Source organism: Hemicordylus capensis, chromosome 2 (genome assembly GCF_027244095.1).
Source record: "Hemicordylus capensis ecotype Gifberg chromosome 2, rHemCap1.1.pri, whole genome shotgun sequence".
Lineage (NCBI taxonomy): Eukaryota > Metazoa > Chordata > Lepidosauria > Squamata > Cordylidae > Hemicordylus > Hemicordylus capensis.
In genome coordinates, this window is record NC_069658.1 from 382,566,327 (window position 1) to 382,590,497 (window position 24,171).

General features: G+C 45.8%; 1 protein-coding gene and 1 long non-coding RNA gene across 4 annotated transcripts in view; one reads left to right on the forward strand and one right to left on the reverse strand.

Moving 5' to 3' along the window:
- Nucleotides 1-9: 9 nt before the first annotated feature.
- Nucleotides 10-23,395, forward strand: LOC128346617 (uncharacterized). Of its 2 annotated transcripts, none has more exons than XR_008317087.1 (3): nucleotides 10-171; nucleotides 2,825-2,941; nucleotides 23,250-23,395. It is a non-coding gene; the product is annotated as an uncharacterized LOC128346617 (long non-coding RNA). The 2 variants fall into 2 exon arrangements; XR_008317086.1 differs by lacking the exon at nucleotides 23,250-23,395 and adding an exon at nucleotides 9,230-9,374.
- Nucleotides 11,415-24,171, reverse strand: part of LOC128346616 (bMERB domain-containing protein 1-like) — a 79,267-nt gene continuing 66,510 nt past the window's right edge. Inside the window, exon 7 of one of the 2 annotated variants that reach the window (XM_053300092.1) lies at nucleotides 11,415-11,923. The gene's annotated coding sequence lies outside the window, so the exon portion shown is untranslated. Of the gene's footprint in view, nucleotides 11,924-11,954; nucleotides 11,980-24,171 lie in introns of those variants that run through there. The other variant, XM_053300093.1, reaches the window with a different exon arrangement.

The window sequence follows — 24,171 nt, forward strand, 5'->3', positions numbered from 1 at the left end:
AGAGGGTTGCTTAGCAACCAGAGGGCTGTGCTGCACTGGAAAGCATGAGGGGCCTATGTGGAGCTTTCATTCCCTTCTCAAGTGTTGGATATTAGTAAATGCTTCCCTCCACTCCCTTCCCCTCTCCTGCGACTCCTCTTTGAAAAAGACTCAGCAAACCAACAAAACCCGGTGAAGTTTCAGCAACACACACTTTTAGCAGCTTGCGGTTTCAGAACTGTCAAAATAATGGGTAGCAGCTGGCATTTGGAAAGAAGGTCAAATCAACTTCTTCCCTAAACTGAAGGAAGGAATTAGGAATCAAAACGTATGCTAGGATGTTGGGGATAATATTGCTAAACAGCATGAGCCCTTGCCCTGGGTCAACTCCCTTCAGAGCTAGCTTTGCAATTCTCCTTGAGAAATGCCACCAGTTGATTAAAAGCAGGGAGGGAGGGAGATAGGGACTTTAATTTCCCTAAAGTGGGTGACTCTACCCGACATAGAAAACATAGAAAATGCTACATGACAAATAGCAAATTTCCTGCAATTATGCATTACTAAAGCAGGTTTAATTGGCCTGGGCTTTCAGCTTGCAGGTTTTTACACTTTCCCAATGGTTATTTGAGTAGATGGTAATGCAGCCCAAGTTGGTAACAAAGGAGCTAGACCTTTGGTTCCTAAGGTTCTAGCCCCGGGAGTCCATGGATCCCCTGGGAAGAGGTCTCAGTAGTCCATAGAAAATCTTTACTGTACTGAATGTACTTCCTGGTGAGCCAGAAGAATACAGTTCTTGAAACTAACTACCCTGAGTACTTATTTCTCTCTCTCATTTTTACTGGAGCCTATTGAAAATATATAAATGGGGTGGAGGTATGTGGGTAATGCTTGAGAGTTTGGGGAGTTTGTAGGTGTAAAAAGGTTAAGGACCCCTGGTCTAGACTGTCACCACTCCCACTGACATGAACAAGGCTTGTGTTGCAGGTCTGCCATGCACATCAGACGTTGTCTTGTCTGGTCCAGGCCACATTAATGAACCCAGAGGTGTAGCAAGGTTGGAGTGGGCCCAGAGACAAGATTTTAAAATGAGGCCCCCCTCAATGAAGCTCAGCTCATGAAGTAAAGAAATCTTAAATGAGGCTGAATAGGGGTAACAAAAAGCATAGATATATGTGTGTGTGTGTGTGTATATATATGTATATATATATATATATATATATATATATATATATATATATATATATATATCTTCTATGTGCCACAATAGAACATCATCCTAAATTACTTTTTAAAAATGTGGACGATGCAAGTCATTTCATGGTACTAGAGAAAGACATGCTGTTCTGGTAGCTCCAGATCCTAACACTCACATCAGTTTCAGAGGATGAATACAACTGAAGGAAGCTTGGGCGGGTGCGTGACTGGGGGAGTCAGTCATGTGACTTGCCTCTGGGGGCCCCCCCAAGGCAGTGGGCCCCCAGACAATTGTCTCCCCTTGCCCTATTATAGTTACGCCCCTGAATGAACCATATTTGGTCTCTGACCAGCCTGATCATGGGCCTGTAGGTTCTATCCCAGCCTGCTTCTCTTTAGTTGGTCCATAAACTCTGAAATGCTTGGAAAGTCTTAAACATTCTGATGTGGGTGCCCAAATGCATAAAACAGGACTCCTGTGCTTTTAAGAGTTAACTGTCATCTGCTGAAATTCCTCCTTCTGTTATTAAAAGTGCAAGGAGTCCATTCTTCCTTTGAATCTGATCACCCTATATTTGATTTAAGTACCACATCCCAGGGATTATGCCATTTTCCTACCACTCAATGCTCTATTTAGAATCATGTTTAAGTATGCAAATTCCAGTCTGGGGAGAAGAGAGCAAGAAAGGGTTCTAGTTGTGATTTGTTTGTTTAAAATATTTATTTCTCACTCCTCCAGTACAGTGGTGCTCAGAACAACATATAAGATCTTGGGTTCCAGGTAGAAATCTAGGTGGTAATTACTGAAATCACTAGATTCCCCATAGTTGCAGTTTTCTGTTTGAAAATCTTGCATTCTATCATTTATATCATTTATGTGCTGTCAACATTATCTCAATATTGCATAGTTCTCACTTCCTGTCCTATGAAATCTCCAAACGGGACCAGGAATAATGGGTTTGTCCACCTACTGTATAATTCCAGAATGAAGGCAGTGCTGACAACTAAACTAGACAATGACCACTTCCAAAACAAAACCCCAATTTCTGTTTCTCTGAGCCCTAGTTTAGCCAGACAAGACAAGAGCATGGTGCTAAAGATCCATAGTGCCTGCCTGCTTTTCCCCCTAAGAGGAGCAAAAAACATCCAGATTAATATTTCATTTGTAGATTAATGTTCTGCTCATGCAGCATGTGTGTGTGTGTGTGTGTGTGTGAGAGAGAGAGAGAGAGAGAGAGAGATTATTGCCAGCCCCACTTCCTTCTGCTGCTCCTCAGGAGCAGCTTTTTAGGGGGCTGCAGAGGAAAGAGGGGATCAGCAAAAGTCACCTCTCTCTCTTGCACAGGGGGAACTTACTTCCACGAATGGAAGGCTAGGCTCAATGCTATCCTTTCTCTTTTGAACTGACTTACTGAACTCTGCATATTACAGGGTCTCTGCCATGATATCATGTGTCATGGCTTTTGGCTACTGTTAAGCTGCATATATCTTAATGCTTTATTTGTTTTCTATGCTAATACTACTTTGCTTCTTTCTTTTAAAATACATTTTTAAACATATGTTTTGCCCTGGCATTGCCCATGCATGCATATTAACAACGGTTTATTCCTTGACACTGCATCCTGAATGAGCCTCTTCTTTCCCTGCTCAGTGCTGGCTGAAGTCCTGACTCTTGCTCTCGGAGCTGTCCGAGGTCTGGTGTAATAGCTATGGATTTCCCACAGATGACCACCAAGATGAAGTTACGTAGCTTGGCTGCAGTCAAAAGGTAAGGTAAATTGAGAAGAATCTGTCAAGGGTCAGACAGATCTTGACAAGGTCAGACATGAAGTCATTTTCAAAGAATGGCGGTTTCTCTGCTGTTCTAGGAAAAGACTCCCTTTATCCTCCTCTCTGTTCCCTCCCCAGCATTAATGCTGGATTGGGGGCACGTGTCATGCACTGTGGGGTTAGAACCAAGAACCCATGGTTCTGTGCACTGCTGCTACCTGTGGGTGAGCCATCAGGAGTGGGGTGACTGCGCCACCCAGTCTGGCCATTGGTGCTTCTCAGCAGGAAGAACAATAAAGGCTTCCTGTTCCGACTGGGATGTTGCCTGAACCATGTATTGCCTTCTGGTTCCCATTCAGTGACTCAGCTCTGACCAATAGTTAGCTGCTAGACAGTGGCTGATTCTGGGCAAGCAAATGCTTTCCCACCAACCCAGTGCAGGAGCTGCATCCTTCATCCCACCCACTGGAGGCTGACATTATAGATGGTGAGAAACGGACAAAACCATTCCTAGGCTTGACTATGCTTTCATGTAGGTTCACTGTAAATGCCTGTGTGCTTTCCTTGAACTCCCCTGAAGTTGGAGGTGGAAAGGATTTGGGCTGCCTGTTTGTTTTTTCCCAATAACATTGCCTCAAGACCAGAGGTAGAGCCACAGAAGATTAGCCTTAATTGCCTTGAGTTTTACCCTTCTCTGCCTTCAATTTTATCTGCTTCCTCACTGAATGCTTGCTTCCTTGATACATTGTATGCTTTAAAAGCCTCAGCTTCTTTCTTTCTTCTCTTATGTTCTCCATGGCAACTGCATCAGCTTCCCATGAATAAATTACCTCTGACACAACATCACTTATTAGAATAGAGAAAATGCCGCTTCTGAGTCACATCTTTCTGACGGGAGCATTTGTGCAGCGGCGGTCACGCCTGCCTGCCCAGTTCTCTGTGTGATGAGAATGTCATCTTGGCTTGGCATGACCCTTGGTGGGCAGAAAGTGCTTCTCTGGGGCCAAGGGAAATTAAAAGGCAGATGAACAATGCTTCCTGCCCTGGCGGCTGCTAGAGTGTCTTGGCTTGTCTTGTCTTGGCACAACCCTTTCTTACACCCAGATAGTGGAGCCCATGCTCTACGGTTGCATTCACCCCAAAGATCCTTTTGCAGTGGATCCCAAATGGTTTCCATATCCTCAGAGCTAGCCTGTTACAGTGTTATAAGGGCACTTCCAGATGTGCTTCTTGTAGTGCCACTCTGTTATTGCTTCTCCACTATGAGTTACAGTCGATAGGATGCATTTTTAGGAAACAGTCATAGGGCTGTGCATCAAATTGATCAGATAAGTTCTGATTATTTGATGTGTGCCCTATTGGACATTTTTTTCATTGGATTAGGCCTGATTAAAAAATAACAATTGACTGACGGAGCCTGATCCTATTGGATCCAATACAAGGGTGTCCGAAAAATCGGATTGGATCAGTGAGGGGGGGTGGGGGGCTTCCTTTGCAGCAATGTGGTGGGCAGGCCTTCTCCAAAAGCCTGCTGCCTCAGGAGCAGCCCTGTTTAAGCATGCCACTTTTCTTCCCAGAAGCTGGCCAATAATACTCCAGGGAAGAATGCAACTTGATGATGTGCCCTTTCCCTGGATCCAGCTCTAAAGGATCTGGGAGCCTGTATCATAGTCAAGGATCCAGACAAGGGTGGACTCCCCCTCTGCCTCTGATTCAGTCTCCACTGGGTCGGAGTCTGGATAGAGCCTGAGAATGATACATCAGATTGATCTGATCCACCTCACACTAATGGATTGATTGAATTAGGGGGGCCCCATGTGTATTGTCAAGCTGATGCACTTGATAGGAATCAGAACAGAAACAATCAAATCCCAATTATCTTGGCACACAGTCCTACATAGTAGACTGATCTTTTGCCCCTCCTGTTGTGGCCTGTTTTATCTGGGCATGTGCTTCCCCCAAAAAAGATGGAAGAGTAGTACTAACAACTTGTGTGGTCATTGTTCTCCGCTGTTCTATAAAAGGGTTTAGAAACAAAAAACCTTCCATTAAATCGATGTGATGATTTAAGCATGTGACACTTCCCTTCTAGTAAAGAGTGAGCGAATGAGGTGTGACAATCCCAGATTAAACACACCCAGCCTGGAAGTGCTCAGAGATGTGGAAAATATTCTTCTCTCAGTGATATCAGTATAAATCTGGAATGATCTTGTACAGTGTCAGGTTGTCCCCAGGCTGATCCCACTTCATTTTATTTATTTATGTAATGTACACCCCACTGTTAAATGAAAAATATCCAAGCAGTTTACAATATATGTGTAAGAATAAAACAATAAAATAGGCAAAACGCATAAACCAAAGGAAAATGAATAGCAGTGGTCTAAAAATACAGAAGATAGAGGGAGTTTCTAGATGGCAATAAAGTGAGTGATGTAAAAGTTTTTGTGAAAATTTCAAGCATGACCATACAGACACTTCTGCAGGCTTCCATGCTCCTCCCTAGTGCAGTCTTAGCCCCTGTATACACACTGAGCAGGGACATGTAGTGGAGTGTAACAAACTGAGGCTTGTTAAGTTGATTTTAAAAAGTTACTGTGGTTTATTACTTAACTATTACCAAATTATAAACAACAGTCCTACTCTGAAGGAAAGATCATCCTAACAGGGAAAAAAAACAGTTTCTAGCATCCAATAAGAAATAAAACTGACCAATCAATCTACAGAACTGATTGACACAAACATTCTAAACTCTTCCACAAGTCTACACACAGGTATACATACAATACATCAGTGGCAAGAACAAAGACAATATATACACACATAAATCCCAACAGGACCTTGTGCGCTTTTTGTAGCAGCACCTGCTGGCCAGATCTTGCATTCTGAGAAGAACTTGCTCTTCCCCCCAGTTGCTACAGTAATAGTAAGGAAAAAGGGTGGGTTCTTTTTAGAATGCAAAAGCTGGCTGTCAGGTGGTGCTTTGGAAGTACACGGTCCCTACTCAGCTTGTGTACAGAGGGTAAAAGTGCACTGGGGAAGAGGGCGGAAACTCTGTATGGTGAATAATATCACACTTGGAGCTTGTATGGAAACTTTGCAGCTCTTGCACTTTGTTGCCATCTGGAAACCCTCTAAACCAGGGCAGCACAACTTTGGCCCTCCTGCAGATCTTGAACTACAATTCTCATCATCCTTGACTATTGGCCACTGTGGCTAGGGATGATGGGAGTTGTAGTCCAACAACAGCTGAAGGGCCAAAGTTTTGCAGCTCTACTCTAAACCACTTTAAACAATGGAATTTAAAAAGCTTCATAACAGGAAGGCGTGAGTGAGTGTGAGAGCGTGAGAACATCATGTCTGGCTAATCTCTTTAAGGAATTCGTTCCATAGCCAAGAAGACCTGGTCTCTGGTACCTGCCAGTCAAATCTTATTAAATGGTGAACCAAAGAGCAGGGGCCCAACACAGCTGATCTCAATGCTTAGACAAGCTCATATAGAAGATATGGTCCAATTAATACTTAACACAATCTGGTCCAATTAGTGTTTAATGTGAGGTTGAAGTATCTTTCAGGTGAGCCTTGCTTCCTTTTCCTTCCCAGCTCTCTTGCTTTATCTGTACTCTTAATTATGTGGGCTGCTTTTATGCAGTCGTGTACTCACTACAGGGTGATGATTTCTGGCCCTCATCTTGTGAAGTCTGTGAAGAAACTTTGCCTAGGAGTGCCTCCCCTCCACATGAGTCTCAAATAATGAGCCTGCTCTATATGCCATAGCTTTGTGACTGCCGGATGTGTGTGAGACATCCACAGGCTGACATCAGGTTTTGGAGGGCCTGCAAGCAAAGCCCTACAAGACCCCTGTCTCTTAATGGTGCAGTTGCATGCTCACCTCCCCACCACCAATCTTTCCAGGGGTGTAACAAGGCTGGAGTGGGCCCAGAGACAAAATTTTAAAATGGGCCCCTCGCTGATACACACACACACTTCACAATATATAGTCATGTGACTTGCCTCTGGGGGGGCCCTCAAGGCATGGAGGCCCCCAGGCAGCCGCCTCCCCTTGCCTAATAGTAGTTACACCCCTGAATCTTTCCAAGGAACTGAGCAATGGATGGGCAGGAATCCTCTGTCATGCCACATGCCAGCTACAACAGCACCTGCCATCTCTCTGCTGACTATGTAGCTTTCCTGGCTGGACACCAGTGTGCACTGATGAAACCTGGTGGAGAAAACACACAGGCCACAGGGTGGGTGAGAATCCTCCCTCTGTTTCACGGCTCTGTAGGGCCACAAAAGAAGCCTCGAGCCCACTGCTGTTGCTGCTCCCCACCCAGTAAGCCTCCCCACTGAGCTACGGCTTACTGTGGTGTGTGTGTGGGGGGGGCGGGCTGTAGAGGTCATCTTTTTGTGAGGCAAGGTGAGGCAGTAACCTCAGGCAGTGGGTTATTGGGGTGCCAGCTGAATGGCAAGATGTTTCCCACTGCTGCCATTGGAGCAGCTCTTCAGGACTGATCTGACCCTTACAAAGTCTGCAAGAAGCATGGGGAGAGAAGATGAAGCTGCTGGCAACCTTCCCTGTCCCCTGCCCCACTTTCAAAGCTTGTAAGGATCAGTATGGGGAATGGGTCGGCTCACACCAGGGACATTGGCAAGGCAGTATTTGGCACCTCATTTCTGTCACCTTAAGACCTTAGGCTGCCCCCGGGGAGCAGCAGCAGCAGCTATGGACCTTCAAAGTCTTCGGGGTTCAGGCAGGCAGGTAGGTGTGGGCCTTTTCATGGGTGTGGGTCCTTGGCCTATGCTTGCCTTGGCCATGAATCCATATACAGCTGCCCCAGAAGATCACTCTGCTCAAAGTCAACTCCTGAGAGAGTGACCACATGGATGGGCTCTGTGAACTGGCTTGTGGTAAGGGTGGGAATGCCATAGCATCCTTCTAGCAATCTGCCATGATGCACCAACTGAGTGCCCTTTCCCATCATCCTACCTCCTGCCAGGACCCAGCTAGGGCAATGAATGCTGATACCAAAAGGAGAGTGTGGAGAAGCTCGACACTGCAGAAAGCTGGAGCCTGATGTGCAACAGCTGCAGCTGTATTGACAAGGCAAGGGACGAAGGCTGGGCTCCTAGTGTTAAGACCAGGCATGGCTAATTGCAAGGGCTGATCTTTTCCCTCTGAAGAGGGCTCCCAAACTTGAGCACACACAATGCCAGGAAGCTCACTAAATTGGGTCCCAGCCTCCAGTAATGAGATTCTTCTCGGTTCAAACCCTGGAGTGATTCTACACCTTCTTCCCTTGTGCCTTCCTTTCTTTTAGGGTTATTTGCTCCATCATATTTTCTCCCTATATACCCAAGGGTTGGAACAGGGACAAGCTGTTGATTACCCCAAAGCAGCAACATAACTTCTTCAGTCCCTGCTTAGGGCTAATGAGTGGGGAACTCTCTGGAATTTCCAAATTTTCTTTCCCTACTTCTGCTTGACTTCCTACCCTAACTTGGAAGATGGATCCCTGGCATTCTGCAGGGAGTGGTAGAAGGTAAAGATAAAGTATGCCGTTAAGTTGGTGTTGACTCCTGGTGACCACAGAGCCCTGTGGTTGTCTTTGGTAGAATACAGGAGGGGTTTACCATTGCCATCTCCCACACAGGATGAGATGATGCCTTTCAGCATCTTCCTATGTTGCTGATGCCCGATATAGATGTTTCCCATAGTCTGGGAAACATACCAGCGGGGATTTGAACCAGCAACCTCTGGCTTGCTAGTCAAGTCATTTCCGCACTGCACCATTAGGCTTGTAGTGGCCCCTAAAACAGCTCAGTAGAGGCCTGGCTGCATGCATCTAGACCAGGGCTGCTCAACTTCGGCCCTCCTGCAGATGTTGGCCTACAACTCCCATAATCACTGGCTATTGGCCACTGGCTGGGGATTATGGGAGTTGTAATGGAAAAACACCTGGGGGGCCAAAGTTGAGCAGGCCTGATCTAGACTGAAGCTGAGGCAGTGGGACATGCTTCCGTGTAAACATGTTTCTGATCAGATAGTCATGCACAGAACCAACCGGGGAGATCAGGTAAGGGAGATGAGAAGTCAGTTTGCTTTAGTGTCAACTACAGCCAAGGGCCCAGCAATCCAAGGAGTTGCCACCACTGCCCATATATGGCCTTCATCACATAGCCGTCCAAATGCTTGGCTGTGACCTGGGAGATCCATGTGGGTGGATGTTCCAGCCTCAGGTTTCATGTTCATTTGTGATTACTCAAAATGTCACCGATACTGTTCTAGATTCTGCAGAAAGGACCATCTGAATGGAAACAGCCCATCTACAGAATGACACCCCACCCCACCCCAGATCTTAGCTTCCTATGAGCTAGAAACCTGACACTGGAGAATATCCCTTAATTCTAAGGATTAAATGTTGCAGACAGCATGGCATGACTCAGTGTAATTTTCTGTTAGAGACGGGTGGTCAGGAGGGGTGTTGTGATGACTAAGGCTCTAACTATACAGCACAATTGTGGATCTCTTTGTTTAAACTTTGATTTGCCCCATTCACATATGTGGGATTGGAGCTAATTTTCAAAGCAAAAAGCATGTATGGGTGAGGGGTGCCGAACCCTCCTATCCTGCAGCTTGTCCCCCTGAAGTCCATTTCCATAACTTATTTTCTCCCAAACTTGGCTCCAATGCCAGAGGTAAGCCTCTAAGTGGTGGCGGGGAGAATGTGCTTTGGGGAGGGGCTGTGGGGAAGTAAACTGTGAGAGAGTTCAGCTACCCTAACTGATGCACTTGTCTTGTAGTTAAGATTGGGCCTGACCCCTGCCCTCACACACACACTTCAGACATCATTGATGCAAACCTGGATCTAAACCAGGGCTGCACAACTTAAATGCCCTGGAGGGCCAGAACCATCCACAACTTGGTGTTCAGGGGCCGAAGTCAATGTTTAGCACATTATTACATTAAAATTAAAAATATTATTAGTTACTTGTAGATCTGTTCTCCCTGTCAATGGACCCATATCCTTCAACCAAGGATAGTGGCCAGAGAAAATGTCTTGTCCGTGCTCAATCAGTGGGGCTGCTGGAATGCATGCCAGCCCCAAACAAATGCAAAATCTTCTCTTCTCCCTAAATTGCCTTTGCTTTCAGGCTGCAATCCTAGGCATGCTTACATGGGAGTAAGCCTCACTGGGCACACCATGGAGCATATTTCTGAGAAAGCATGCACAGGATGGTGCTATAAGGCAGTTTCCAGCTCCTGTGTTGCTGCAGGATACCTGAGGGCCAGTAAAATAGTCCCTGCGGGCCAAATCTGGCCCTTGGGCCTTATGTTGTGCAGGCTTGATCTAAACAAATGGAACTGATAAATTCATAAGCTGATAAATTCATAAGAACTATGAAGTGCCACATCTATCTCAGAAACGGACATTGTTTGCTGGGATACTGCCCAGAAGCAATGTCTTCTCCAAATTGGCCAATCCAATCCAGAAACTTGAGAGCCTGGAAAACAGAAGGGCTGATGTTGCACCCAAAATCTCTAGATGACTAGTCAGTCAACACTTCCATATGCATGAAGTCTGGATGACTGCCTGACAGGAACTCAGTGCTTCAACCACAGACCTCATGATCTAAGACTGGGACCTGGCCTCGGGGTCAGACCTGGGGCTGTAGGCGCTCAGGCCCACAAACTCTCTTCAGGCACAGAAGGGAATACGGTTGTGTTACTGAAGCCTCTAGATGGCTAGTCATGGTATAAACATCAGAAGCAGTATTTTTGGCCTGCTGCACTTCAAGCCCCAGCCTCTGACTTCAGGAATCTTCGGCTGGAAAACACACCCAGATCCACACCTGGCATGTATGGTGGCCCAGAGCAGCCAACACTGAAATTGCTAGGTAACTGGATGTCACAAGCAGGAATGGTAGTTCTTGGTTCCCTGTAGGGGTGTGCACGAACTCAAAATCGCGGTTCAGTTCAAATCTGAATCAAATTCAAACTGAACTGTGTGCCGCCAGACTGGTTTAGTGGAACTGACTGGCTGGTCCGGTTCATTTGACTGAACCGGTTCGGCAGTTCAAATGGCAATGCTTGTAAAGGGGGATCTGGTGAGGATTCTCCTTTAAAAATAAAGGGGTGGAGGAATCCACAGGGTGATGGGGGAGCGGCAAGAATGTAGTCTAAGGTTCTGACTGGCTGGCGTGGCTGCCGGCACTGGCGCTTGCTGCCCCCCTGCACAGCCCAAGCACCGCCGATCCGATGTGCAGAGGCTGGAACCACAGTGCTGTGCGGGTGGCCTGCTTAAAGACAGATCAGGGCCCTTGGGCTGTACTGGGGGGCAGTGAGCGTCAGCACTGGCAGCTGCACCAGCCGGCAAGAACCTTAGGCTACCTTTCTTGCCGCTCCCCTTTGCTGTCAAACTGGTTTGCATTGAACTGGGCTTGATTCGGTTTGTTCATGAACCAAACTGGCCCTGTTTCAGTTTTATTTTATTTGAACGTATTTCTATACCACCCAAAACTCACGTCTCTGGGTGGTTTACAACAAGCAAACAAACAAAAAGTTAAAACTGTAGTTAAAACAAAATAAATGATAAAGTGAAAGTTAAAACATTACAACAATTTAAATTTTAAAAATAACATTTTAAACGATGTTAAAACTGTTAAAACAATATTTAATTAAAAGCCTGGCTGAATAGGTGCATCTTTAAAGACTTTTAAAAAGTTGTCACAGATGTGATCGAGTTGCTGAACCGGCCTGGTTCAATGCGAACCCGTTCAACATCGAACAGTTCATGCACATCCCTATTTTCCTCCATCAGCCTGGGGATGCTAGATATCAGTAGCAGCTGTGGTCAGCAGGCCATCCAGATCATTTTTAATCTTGGTTCCATCCGGTTGTGAAGAGCTCCAACCAAGGAATTGCAGTGAAGAAGCTGGTCTCTCTTTGATTAGTCTAAGTTGTTTACCAGCATGGCATTGGCTGTTAAAGAGAAACCTCATATATAGGTTCTGTGTTGAGGTATGTGTCCTGAGAGACTGGACAGAGAGAGACATATCATCATTGTGACTCTTTCATTTTCCAAGCCATTCTGACACTGGTTGTAGGGCAGCCATACAATCTGACAAACATTTTGTTTTCTTTTCACAACCCACACAGATATCAGCTTGAAACCCTTGAAAAGAGTGGCAGCTCTTTGCAACTTGTTTAGAAATGTGTACAATTCTTCATTGTGCACATCTTTTAATCATATCCCTCTAGAACATCTTCTGGGTGGCCGGGGCAGATTCTGAACAGATCATTTTTTTCTGTACAGAAGATGCAGGGTGCTGCTGTCACTGAGGGAACTGCTGTTGAGAATGTATAATCAAGGTAAACATTCCTGTGTTGCTTTCATTAAAGCCTGACGTGGCTCAGAGTATCAACAGAGCAAAGCAATGAAAGAGAAGCATCTGTGGTTGCCCTTTATGCTGCTGCATCACTGGAGGGTCTCCATATTCAGGGATTTGTGTGTGCTATTTGCTTTCTTAAGTCAAGCTCCAAAGGGCAGCATTTTGCACAATATTGCAAGTTGCCTGGCCTTTAAGAGCCCTGGTACCTGCCTGGTTCTTTCCATTCAGGCTGCTTTTTGTAACAGATCCTAGGTGCCAGCTGCAGTTTCCTTGCTGTGGTGCTGCTCCATCTCTGCTCCTTTTATAATGACATTAACAGCTTTCATCCTTTCTCATTCCTTCTGATTGTCCCACTTATCATATGGAGATAAAATATCTTAGGACTAAACCAGCCAAAGACAACCACAGGGCTCTGGGGTCGCACACTGACTCAACAGCACACTTTAAACTAGCCACTGTGTTGAGACAAATGAAAACTCACTTTTCTGAAGGATTTCCCGGGACTGGAGGCAGTTACCTTTGAGGTGTAAATTAGCTTCTGTGATAGCCAATGGGCTTCTCTCCATTGATGCTGCTAGGCACAGATCTGACTACTAGTCATTAACTGAAGGTGCATTCAGATACTGAGCAAGTGAGGCTAATGGTTCATCTTTGTTTGAAAAATAGATTTATCCGCATGGGGCCTACAAATCATTATAATACTGAGTCATTATGGGCTTGTTCACATAGCAGCTGCCTGTACTTCTTCTGATATGGCTGCATGGAACTGAAAGCATTTTGAAGCATCTCTGAGGTGGCGGGGCGGGGGGGAGGATTTCTTTTATCATGAGATGCCTAGCCCATGCCAACTGTGGGGTGTCTGCAATGTACTGTCCCACTGTGATCCTCATGAGTTATGTGGGTGGCAGGAGACCAGAACAGGCAGAAGTCTTAGGCACATCTGGACTGTCAGGCTTGTGTCCTTTCAATGGGAACATCTGACCCATGAAATAACACTCATGCAGACCTGCTTGCCACAGTCTCTAGCTAACATCCTGACCAACATAGCAGCATGCAGCAAAATAAGTGCACGTGCAGCTGCTGCATTTCAGTCTAAAGCAGTGCAGGTGCTTGTATGGGGGGGCGGAATGCATGCTTCTTTTGCTACACATGCTGCATTAGTCAGGATGTTGACCAGAGACTGAGGCTGTTCTCAAGAGAGCCAAGACTGGGCTAGGGCAGCTAAGCCAGGGCTTGGCTGACAGTGGGAACTGCCAGGAGCTGACTGACTCCTGGCAGTACCTTGGTGGCAAACCCACCTAGGGAGCCCATCTCTTAAACGAGTTCAAGGGAGCAAGTGCTCCCTTAACCCAGCGGAGCAGATTGTCTGTCAGCACCAGCTGCTTTCAGCTGGTGCTGAAAGACTGACAGGCACTCGCCTGTCGCTGGGGGAATCCCCACTCACATGGTGCACTGTGGGACTTCAGGGGGCTAGGACAATGCGTCCTGACCCCTGCACCTCCATGCTGCCCAAGGTAGCCACAGACCATCTGGGTGCACGATCCACAGGCCCAGAAACACTCCATTGCTTATCTGTGGGGAAGGTGGGCTTCTGTTGCCTTTCATGCCACCTGGCCTCGAGCCCATGAGAATGGCCTCACTGTCGTCAAGCAGGCCTACCTGAGTGTTGTTTCATGGGTCAGACGTGCCCATTGAGGGTACACAATCCTGGCAGTCCAGATTGGCTGCACATGCACTGCATTAGTCCGGACGTTGATCTCCGATTCCCAGTGTAGCGCTAGCATTGTATCATTGTTAAGGGCATGGAAGCCTGCCCACTTCAAGTCTTAGCTCAGTCTTGAACAAACAAGTAGGTTTACTAATAAGAATAAAATGATCGTACCTGGTTTGTATTTCTTTTATTAAGAGTTACTGCTTTACAGCCCTAGTGACGCTCACACTGCTGCTTGCCCACTTATAATTACAGGCAATTGGTGGCTTGTGGTGATTCATCAGAGCCTGCTGTAAATGTTTTGTAACTCCAAGCCAGTGGAAAAGTTTGAGCTGTGATGTCAGCACTGCTCTTCAGGATGCTCATTCACAAACACATCCTTAGTGCTCATGATTGGCTGAGCTGATACATCAGGTTTTGACATCAGACACCTGTGACACTACCTTGAAAGGCACCAAAGATCAATTTCCCTACAGAACTGTGATCACAAAGAAGCATTTACTGCAGAGCATTAGGAGCAATCTGAGAGAGCATGTAGGGGTTGTATCCAGCTCAATGATTTCAGTGACCCTACAAATAGTGTAATATGCAGCCTGGTCACATGCATTTTTACTGAGGCATAAGTCCTAGTACTGTGTTTAATTGGGCTTAAGCCCAAGTAAGTGTGCACAGCAAGCCCTGGGCGTTTTCCAGACTAGATCCTACAACAGGGCCAGGACATATCTTGGAAGTGTGCTTCCACACTTCCTGCATCCTGACACTGCAGTCCCTACGTGGACAGCAGGGTGCCATTCACATTTCGAATGCCTTGCTTCAAATTTAATCACTGCGAAATAGAGCTAGGAAGTCTTCTATCCGGCATAAAGAAGTTGCTGTTTTGTCAGGTTGTTAGTTGCTGCGAGACGGCTCCCCCTGCTGTTTACGATCTGAATGCGACTTGCCCGAATGGAAGCATTTTGCTGCTGAAGAACAGCTAGCCTGGAAAGCGCCCAGGTGAATCTTTTAGGCTTGCTTCTGGATAAGTATGCATAGGATTGGGTTGCAATTTTACTGATCAAGTGGTAACATTTTGGAATTCCTTCCAAAGTCTGCTTATTTCAGATTAACCTTACAATTAGCTTTGCAAGCTGACTCAGAAAACTGACAGATACTCTCTCAAAGCACAGCAATGGTCCCTAGGCTGAGTTACAGCAGCCTAGAATGCTGAGTTTACGCTAACGGTCAGTGTAACAAAACCAGTGTAATTCCATGCTGAATTTACTGTAAATGAACATGCACATGACTATCGGGACTTGGGTAAAAGATTGTTCACATGAGCTTCTGCTGGACAGGGGAGGGCAGGCAGGGAAAAGGCAGGAGAGCACCTACCTACCCCCGCCCCAGATGATCCAACAGCAATCTAAGCCACATGGCTCACACACCCACACCCACACGACCAGAGCTGCTGTGAGCCGCACAGCATTCTGAAGTCTGGGGAAATGCATCCTGGCCTTCAGATATACCACAGTGCAGTGCATTGAGGGATTCCCCCATGAGTCAGATGCTCTAGGTGCCCAACTCGGTGTCTGCTTGGGGTGCATGTAGCCTCAACATTCACATGAACAGGGACCTGGGTAAAAGGATGCACTCGTGCCCTTCAACCCAGGTAAAAGCCTGGGGTAAATTTCCAGGCTACCCGGCAGGGGAGCAGCAGGATCGGCTTTGATCCCAGTGCTTCATGAGCAGACCTACCCAAGTAGAGCTGCCCAAGCCTGGGTAGGGCTGCTCGTGTGAACAGCCTCACACTGTAGCAAATCCTATGAAAGGCACTACAGCACTATGAAAATGTGTGATAGCACATGACATTCCTAAATAATGTTTACTTTGACTTGGAGATGAAATAAAGTGGTTACAGTATGTAAACATTTAAGGAAAAAATGAGCTAAAGTACTCATTGGCCCCCATCCCCGTAAAGGTTTTTTTTGTGGGTGGGTGGGGGACTATTTAGTCAAAGGCATCCGCAAATGAGCATTTAAGAGCAAAAGCGAAGCAAGAAAATAGATGAAAGGGAAGCAGAGCAAGTTGTTTATTTTGATCACAGTGTCCTGTCATCATCTAGAAATTTAAGATGTTACTGTGAAGCAATGGCTCTTGTAGCATTCTCTATCGGGTGTCATTTAGGAGATATAGGGAGTGGCCTTCCCCACCCCACCCCATATGTCAGACCACATGTGCTTATTCCCCAGGAGCACCTAGATGTTAAGAAGTATGAGAAATATCCTCAACGAATCCAAGGACACCTCTTTTTGCTCTTTCATTTTGACTCTATCTAAAAGCAGGCTTTTGAACCTTGTATTCTATTTGTATTTATTGCATTTCTATCCCCCCTTTCTTACATCATGGAACTCAAGGCAGTGCGTATCAGATTCCCAGGCAGTCTCCCATCTAGGCACTGGCAAGCCCCAAACCTACACAGTAGCTTCACGATCATGGCAGCCTCAAACCAAACTCTGGGAAACTTTAACACCACTAACTAAAGTCTCTTTACTCTCCCCAAGCAAACCTGAAATGGTGCTCCTATCCAACATAGGAAGCAAGCTGCCTTATGCCGAGTTAGACCATCCAGCTCAGTACTGACTACACTGACTCAGTAGCAGAGCCAGACAAGCAGCGGCCTGTGTCCACCTGCCGCGGTGGCCCTTCTTGCCCCACCCCCTATATCCGACATCAGACATGGGGGTTAGCCATACCCCGCGTCTGGCATCAGACGCAAGGGGCATGGTCTGGCTCCTGAATGGGGCCGTGAGGCCCTGTTCAAGAGTTGGATTCAGGCCAGCGCTGCATTCTCAGCGCTGCCAGGAGTGGCTCTTCCCAGGGAGAGCCTATCCTGGCCATGCTGCGAAAGCAGTGCTGGCCATCTAACTCCCAAACGGGGCTGCGTGGCCACGTCTGGGAGCTATATCGGGGCCAGCACTGCGTTTGCAGTGTGGCCAGAAGCGGCTCTCCCTGCCTTTAAGGCAGGGAAGAGCCACTCCTGGTGGCACTGCAAATGCAGCAATGGCCATTTAACTCCTGAACGAGGCCACATGGCCCCACTCAGGAGCTGTGGCCCCTGAGGGGTGGTGGCCCAGTTTCTTTGGACCTGGTCGCCCAACAGTGGCTATGCCCCTGCACTGACTAGTAGTAATTGCTTGGAAGGTGGGGCTCGCTAAATGAGGAATCAAATCCCAGTGGCCTGATCTACAGTGAGGGGCAAGGTTTACTGGACAACAGCCTATAGAGAAGGAGGGAAAGGCGGGGTGTTCTTCCTAAGAGGCCTCTGATCAGCACTACTGTAAAGAAAGGGAGTCTAACAGTCTTGGGCTGGGAATCAACTGGAAATTCCTTACCTGGAAGTAAAAAGGAAGGAGAGGGACCCGCTTAACTAGACACGTCAGGAAATTTATTTCTGTTTAAGTGCTTGGATCTGACTGCATGGTTCTTGTAGTTCCTGGGGAAGGGTTTTACTTGAATGGAAGCTGCAGTTGTTGATGGCAAAAAGAAACTGTTGATGCAGTTGTTTTAAATGGCAACAAGAAATGCTTTGTCGGTGAAATTATTGTGGCTTTTAGATTGATACTTTTTAAAGACTGCATATGTATCATATAGTTAATTTTTTAAAAAACAACATTGTTAGCCACCTAAAGTCTTTTTCTGTAGTTTCCCTTATCACCCAATCATTAATAAATCCTTGTTATTGTTAAAGAGTGTCACTCCTTATTGGGTCCTGCCCTAGGCACACGTTCTTGAAGGTCTAAGGCTGCTCAAGCCTTCCTTGTAGGGAGGGTTTTCCCACTTTACTCTCTCAGAACATTCTCTTGGAAGGGTGAATCTGCTCATATTAAAAAGTGGGTGGTGGCAGCCTACCTGGGAGGGACTCCTTACCACTAGAACAGGGATTTTGTGTTCTCCCTCAAACCTCTGCTTTTGATCATTACAACTCTATAGTTATAAAGTTGATGGGTGGACTGATACACCCCACATGTGTGAAAGTGGTGGATGCCAGATGGTCCATATTATTCCTATCTTATACCAATTACACTGGCTACTGGGTTGCTTTCAAGTTCAATGCAAAGTGCTGGCATTGACTTTTAAAGTCCTACATGGGCTTGTAAAGTATCTGGGACCAGATTACTTCAAGGACCTCCTGTTCCCATATGAACCCTTGGTTCAGCAGCAGGGGCCTTGCTTTCTGGCCTGCTGTTAGCTGAGATTTGTCAGTTGATAGCCAGAGACAGAGCCTTTTCAGTGGTGGCATCACATTGTAGGGACTCTCTTGCCATAGAGATGTGCCGTTTTTAAATGACAACAAGGAATGCTTTACCAGTGAAATTATTCTTGCTTTTTAAAGACTGCATATGTATCATATAGTTAATTTTTAAAAAAACCCAACGTCGTTAGTCACCTAATGTCTGTTTTTAACAAAGGAAGGTGGGGCAATATATTTTTTTTAACAATAAATAAAGAAATAATGGAGCCGTCCTTTGGGGCGCTTAGGGCTAATAGCTGTTGATATGCTTTTCCTCCTTGAATTGTTCCCATCCTTTTCTTTGAAGACACCATAGAGTGAGGGGACATATTATGTTCCCAAGACCAGTTCTGCTTCCCACCTCCAAATTGGAAATGGAGAGGGGAGGAACAAGCCATTTGCTCAGTGCTCTTACCAGCCCAAGTGTCCTGCCTGCTAGCCAAAATACAGCAAAAGTAGCACACAGTCAGAGCATGACCCTGTGCAGCCTCTAGCAGTGGCAGTGGTGGCTGCTAAAGGGGAAGTGTGAGCAACCAATGCCTTGATTTGTAAGAAACGTAGCAACAGGAAATGATAGGCAGATCACCAGATCGGCCAGTGGACCGTGGTCTTTCTTCTGCCCACTCCTGCCATTCCTCTGCTTGAAAAAGGCTGCAATGATTAGGAAAGGTTGTCAGAACCTTCCTCAGAGGCCTCTGAAGGAGATCTGATCAGCAACTACTGTAAAGAAAGGGAGTCTAACAGCCTTGGGCTGGGAATCAACTGGGAGTTCTTTACCTGGAAGTAAAAAGGAAGGAGAGGGACCAGTTTAGCTAGACATGTCAGGGAATTTATTTCTGTTTAAGTGCTTGGGTCTGACTGCGTGGTTCTTGTCGTTCCTGCGGAAGGGTTTTATTTGAAAGGAAGCTGAGCTGCCTACGCCTTGCTTTGTAAGAAATGTAGCAACAGCAAATGATAGGCAGATTACCAGATCGGCCAGTGGAGTGGACCATGGTCTTTTTTCTGCCCACTCCTGCCATTCCTCTGCTTGGAAGAGGCTGCAATGATTAGGAAAGGTTGTCAGAACCGACTCACCCCTCAATCTGATCTTCCCTTGAGGACTCTAGGGATGTGGCTGAGAGAGAAGGACTAGGAGAGATGGTCCTTCCCAGTTCTCTCAAAGCATCCATCTATCCAACTGAGTTAGTATATTCACAGAAGCCAGTAACTGAGGAGTTTAGGAGCGGCGGGAGGCTGAATCACACGTTCCTTCCCCTCAGACAATCGCCCTCTTCTTGGCCGTGCCACTTGTGTGCCCACACAAGCCATGCTGCTCAGAGCGGAACGGCCACCTGGAGGCTGGGAAAATGCAGCCTGGCCTCCAGAAATCCCTCAATGCACCACGTGAGGAGTGTGGTACATTTGGGGATTTCCCCACAACCTGGGCACTCTAGGCACCTGGCTCTATGTCTGTTCAGGCTGCCTGCAGCCCAGGCAGACACACGATCTGGGACCGAGCTCAAATAGCACGTGTGCATGCTCTCTCACCTCAAAAGTCCAGAGACAAAAACCAGGCTACCTGGCAAGTAGGGCAGCACAGCGCAAGCCCGGGTAGGGCTGCTCGTGTGAACAGCCTTTTTTCCTTGTATGAAAGGGCTGAGTTTGCCAACTAAATACAAGATTCTAGACAGTCCAGACATTATGACGACAACAGTCTGAAACATCTTCACTTTGGCAGCCTTTGAAAATTGCAGAATTTATTTAGCTGGCTTTGGGTTGGGGAGTGGCAGAGAGAGAGAGAGAGAGAGAGAGAGAGAGAGAAGGAAGGGGTAATGAAGTGTTGAAATATACCCACCATTTGTTATGCTTCCTATTTTGAGGAAGTCTCACAATATTTTGAAACATAGTTTAATGGCTTTTTGAAACATGGTCTGATGTTTCAAGGGACCTGACAACACTTCCTGATGAATCTGGAACCTGTCAACACTTACTCCAGAGCTATTTGTTATTTTGTCAGCTTGTGAGGGTAGGATGGAAATTAATATATTTTCTGCCAGCTGAAGTCACAGACTGAAGATCGCTCCAGACTCAATGCTGTTCTCTGCCAAATCTACTATATCCTTTTGGATGATTCCATGGCAAACTGCATCCATTCTTGGATGATTTGTCGGAGATTGCAGACTCCTCCTGGGGGGCAGTGATCACAGTTCCATCTTGGCCTCCAACTATGTCAGTGAATTTGACACATACGTACCAAAATGGCACACATGCTGTTTATGCTCCAGTGCATAAACAACAATATAGGTTCAGTTAGCAGGGGCATATCTAGGGAAAATAGCACCTAGGGCAAGCACTGAAATTGCGCCCCTGTCCAAACATCTGACACTCATCTTTCAGATAACCTTACCATAATATCAGCTCAAAAATACAAGTTCAGACACTTTCAGGAGAAACAGGTTGTAAACAACACACACACGCATACACACACATACAACTACACATGTGACACATATGTGTCAGTCGCTTTCCCAAGGAAACTCAGCATATCCATGTGCTGCGCATGCCTCCATATTGCTAAGCAGTGAAAGCTCTCTTTAGCAAATGCTCTGCCACCTCAGCACACCTCACTACAGTTTGCTGCCTCCAAGAAATTCAGGGATGGGTTTTTTCTGTCCAAACAGCCTTTGTCTTAAAGGGAGATGGTTGCAATGGGAAATCCTAGGGGCCCCAAACAATCTGAAATTATCAAGCAGCTTACAATAGGCTTGGATCCAGCAGCCTGAGCAGGAAGAAGGTGGAAGTTGCAACTAGCCACAGAACAGCAAAACAATGTGATATTTGAATCAGAAAAAGTGTGTGTGTGTGTGTGTGTGTGTGTGTGTGTGAGAGAGAGAGAGAGAGAGAGAGAGAGAGAGAGAGAGAGAGAGAAATAATTTATAACAATAATCTACCAATTTTCTGTCTCTGCCACACTGCAAAGGTTTGGTAAAAGGTTGCCCCTGCCCCATCCCCTCAAGTTCCTGGGTCTAAAGGTTAAAAAAAAACACAAAACCCAATTCTATTGCACGCATATTCCATTTCCTAAGATAGTAAGAGCATATGGCCTAAGATCGTGTGTATTGGATGGAGGACACCAGCCACCTTCATAGCATTACAACCCTTTCAAAAGTGAGTTCTGCCATAAATGAACCAAGTAGGCACACAAATATGGTGCCTTGGATAAGTTACACCTCCCTTGTTCAATACAGAGGCAGGCAACAGGCAGACTGGACAGTAAACTTTATGTCTACTTTATCAAATACACTAGACAATCAGAATCACAGCACGACTATTCAATGTGTCTTTTAAAAACAATTGTGTTCAAAGTAAATACGGAGTTGCATTGATTTTTTTAAAAAGGCATTCTAAAATATAACTTTTTTAGAAGGCAAGGAAACTTGAGCAAATCTGCACAGGCAGTAAAAACCTGAGTACAACTCAGCTAAACTGAAGGAAATAATTTGCAGCACGTTAACCACTTGTTTCAAAAGACAAGCCATTTCTCAGTACAGTAAGACTGCACAACACAGGGAGGGCAATACATTGTAAACACAACATTTCTGGGTGTGAATTCTTACAACAGTTTTTTTTTTTAAAGCACCACACAAGTTAGAGCTCTACAGAGAATTAAACAGCATGTGAGTGAATATTTCCATTTTATTCCTTGCTTCTCCCCGCCACCCTTCAGTTTTGCCAGCTTACAAGGTATTAAACCAACATTGTCTTTTTAAGGGATGTTTTGCCCACTTACTTTTGTGCCATTTATATCTCTTTTTTAAATGCTCGGGTCCCTTGCCAACAACTTTGCATTCTTCTGACTCCCTAGATCAGGGAAAAATCTAGACTTGGGTCTTGCAGCGGCCATTTGAGCATGTGCGGTGGCCATTTTTATTTTCAGCAGTCTTTAAAAAAAAAATTTAAAAAATGGCCACTGCACATGATCAAATGGTCCTTGCGAGGTCCTATCCCTTGTCAGGCCTCACAGAGGCCTTTTGAGCATGTGTGGCAATCTCCAAAATGGCCACTGCACTGATCTTTGTAGACCCAAAGAGGCCAGAAAAATCAGCCCGGGATGGGCTGCAGTGGTGATCTAAGAGGCTGGTGGGGGGAGGGGGAACCCTTGCAGACACCCCCTCCCTGCAGCCTTTAGGAAGCCCCCCAAAGGGGCTACAGGTAAATTTTTTATTTTTTATTTTTTAAAAAAAAAATCTGCGAATTTGGGAGGGAGTGGGGGGCAGCATAGCACAGGCACACACACACCCCAGTGGCGCCTAGGGCACATGCCCTGGCTGCCCCCCCTAGTTTTGCCTATGAGTTACTGTGTTGTCATTCAGCAGGATGGAAGCAGTAGTCACAAATTTCACTACTTCACTAGCAAAAGCTCTTTTACCCTACAATTTGTTATATCTTAACCAGCAAATAAATCATGGCACTGACATCCAGCACAGCATCACCTCTGCTGTGGGGCACTGCACAGCTGTTGTGCACTTCAAAGGCAGTGTCAGGGTTGTGCAAATGGGGTGATTTTTTAAATGTGAGTTTGCTTTAAACTGTTTCAGTGTTTAAATTGCTGTTTCAGTTGTGTTTGTGGTAAACTGTTCAGAGACACAATTTTGGGGCTGTATATGAATATACTACATCAGTTGTGTGCATCAATTACATCAATTATATCAATTGTTGTGCAGCCAGCATTTCGGCAGATTTCTCCTTTCAGCAAAAGTGGGGAAGATTCCACAGATCTGCATTTGCACAGATGTCTGCATCATCCCAAAGTGCAGTGCTCTGGAGCTGTGATGCTGCGCTGGGTGTCAGCCATTATTCCTGCCCTTGTTTTTGTAACAAAGAAATGCCATGTGAAAGAACTACGTCATGGTACAAATAGTAAATAAGTAAAAGTCCCGTTGCTACTCTGACTCATAGGATGAATGGTGATTCAGACTCATTCCTGCCAACAAAGATATCCAAGGGACAGACGGTGATTGATTAATTGATGATGTCATCATGGAGCCATTAAGCTTTAGTCTTCTCTGGCCAAATGGATCAGTAAAACAGGATTTTCCAGGTTAGTCATTCCTGTGTTAAATTCAGATGTGGAACCTGCACATATATTCTACTGCCATGGAGAACATCAAAATTAGCTGGATGAAACCAGGTGAATGGGCTGACAAATTCACTTCACACCATCACTTGTGCCTTGTGATGCCTGCATTCTCCAGGGTCCTCTGTTGCTCCCAGTCCTCAGGGACTTTGTTCCTGTTTGTGCAAAGAATGGGATCGTGGACCTGGTGAATGCAGGCACTCTCCTTTTCCTGTTCAGGATAATGCTCTGTGCAGATGTTCTTCTTAGAGCAGCAAGAAGAATGGTATATTCCTGTATAGTGCCACTGCTAATCCAGATACTGCAATAGTAGTGTGACAACTATACAAATGCACAAATAGTCTTGCAGCAGGGAAGCCATCTTTACAGGAAGGAGGGGATCTAATTGTTTCTCTTTAAAAAATGAAAAATGTTTCTCCTTCCATTGGCTAGAATTACTACTCCCTTTTTTCTTCTGGCCAAAGCTACTATTATCATATGCCCATGAAAATGAACTTCTTTTCTTTGTGTTTAAGAGGTAGGTGGGTGATTCAACTTCAGATATGTCGAAGAGGCAGAGACAATTGTTGTCAAAAGCACTGCTCAGTAATTACAGAAACATTAGATAGCTGGAACAGTTATTAGTTATTAGAAACATTAGATAGCTGGAACAGTTATTAGTTGCTAATAGGAACTATTAGCAGATAATCTCTAAGGGGTTAATAATCGCTAAGAGTAAATCCTGGGATTAGAAGTATTTAAAAA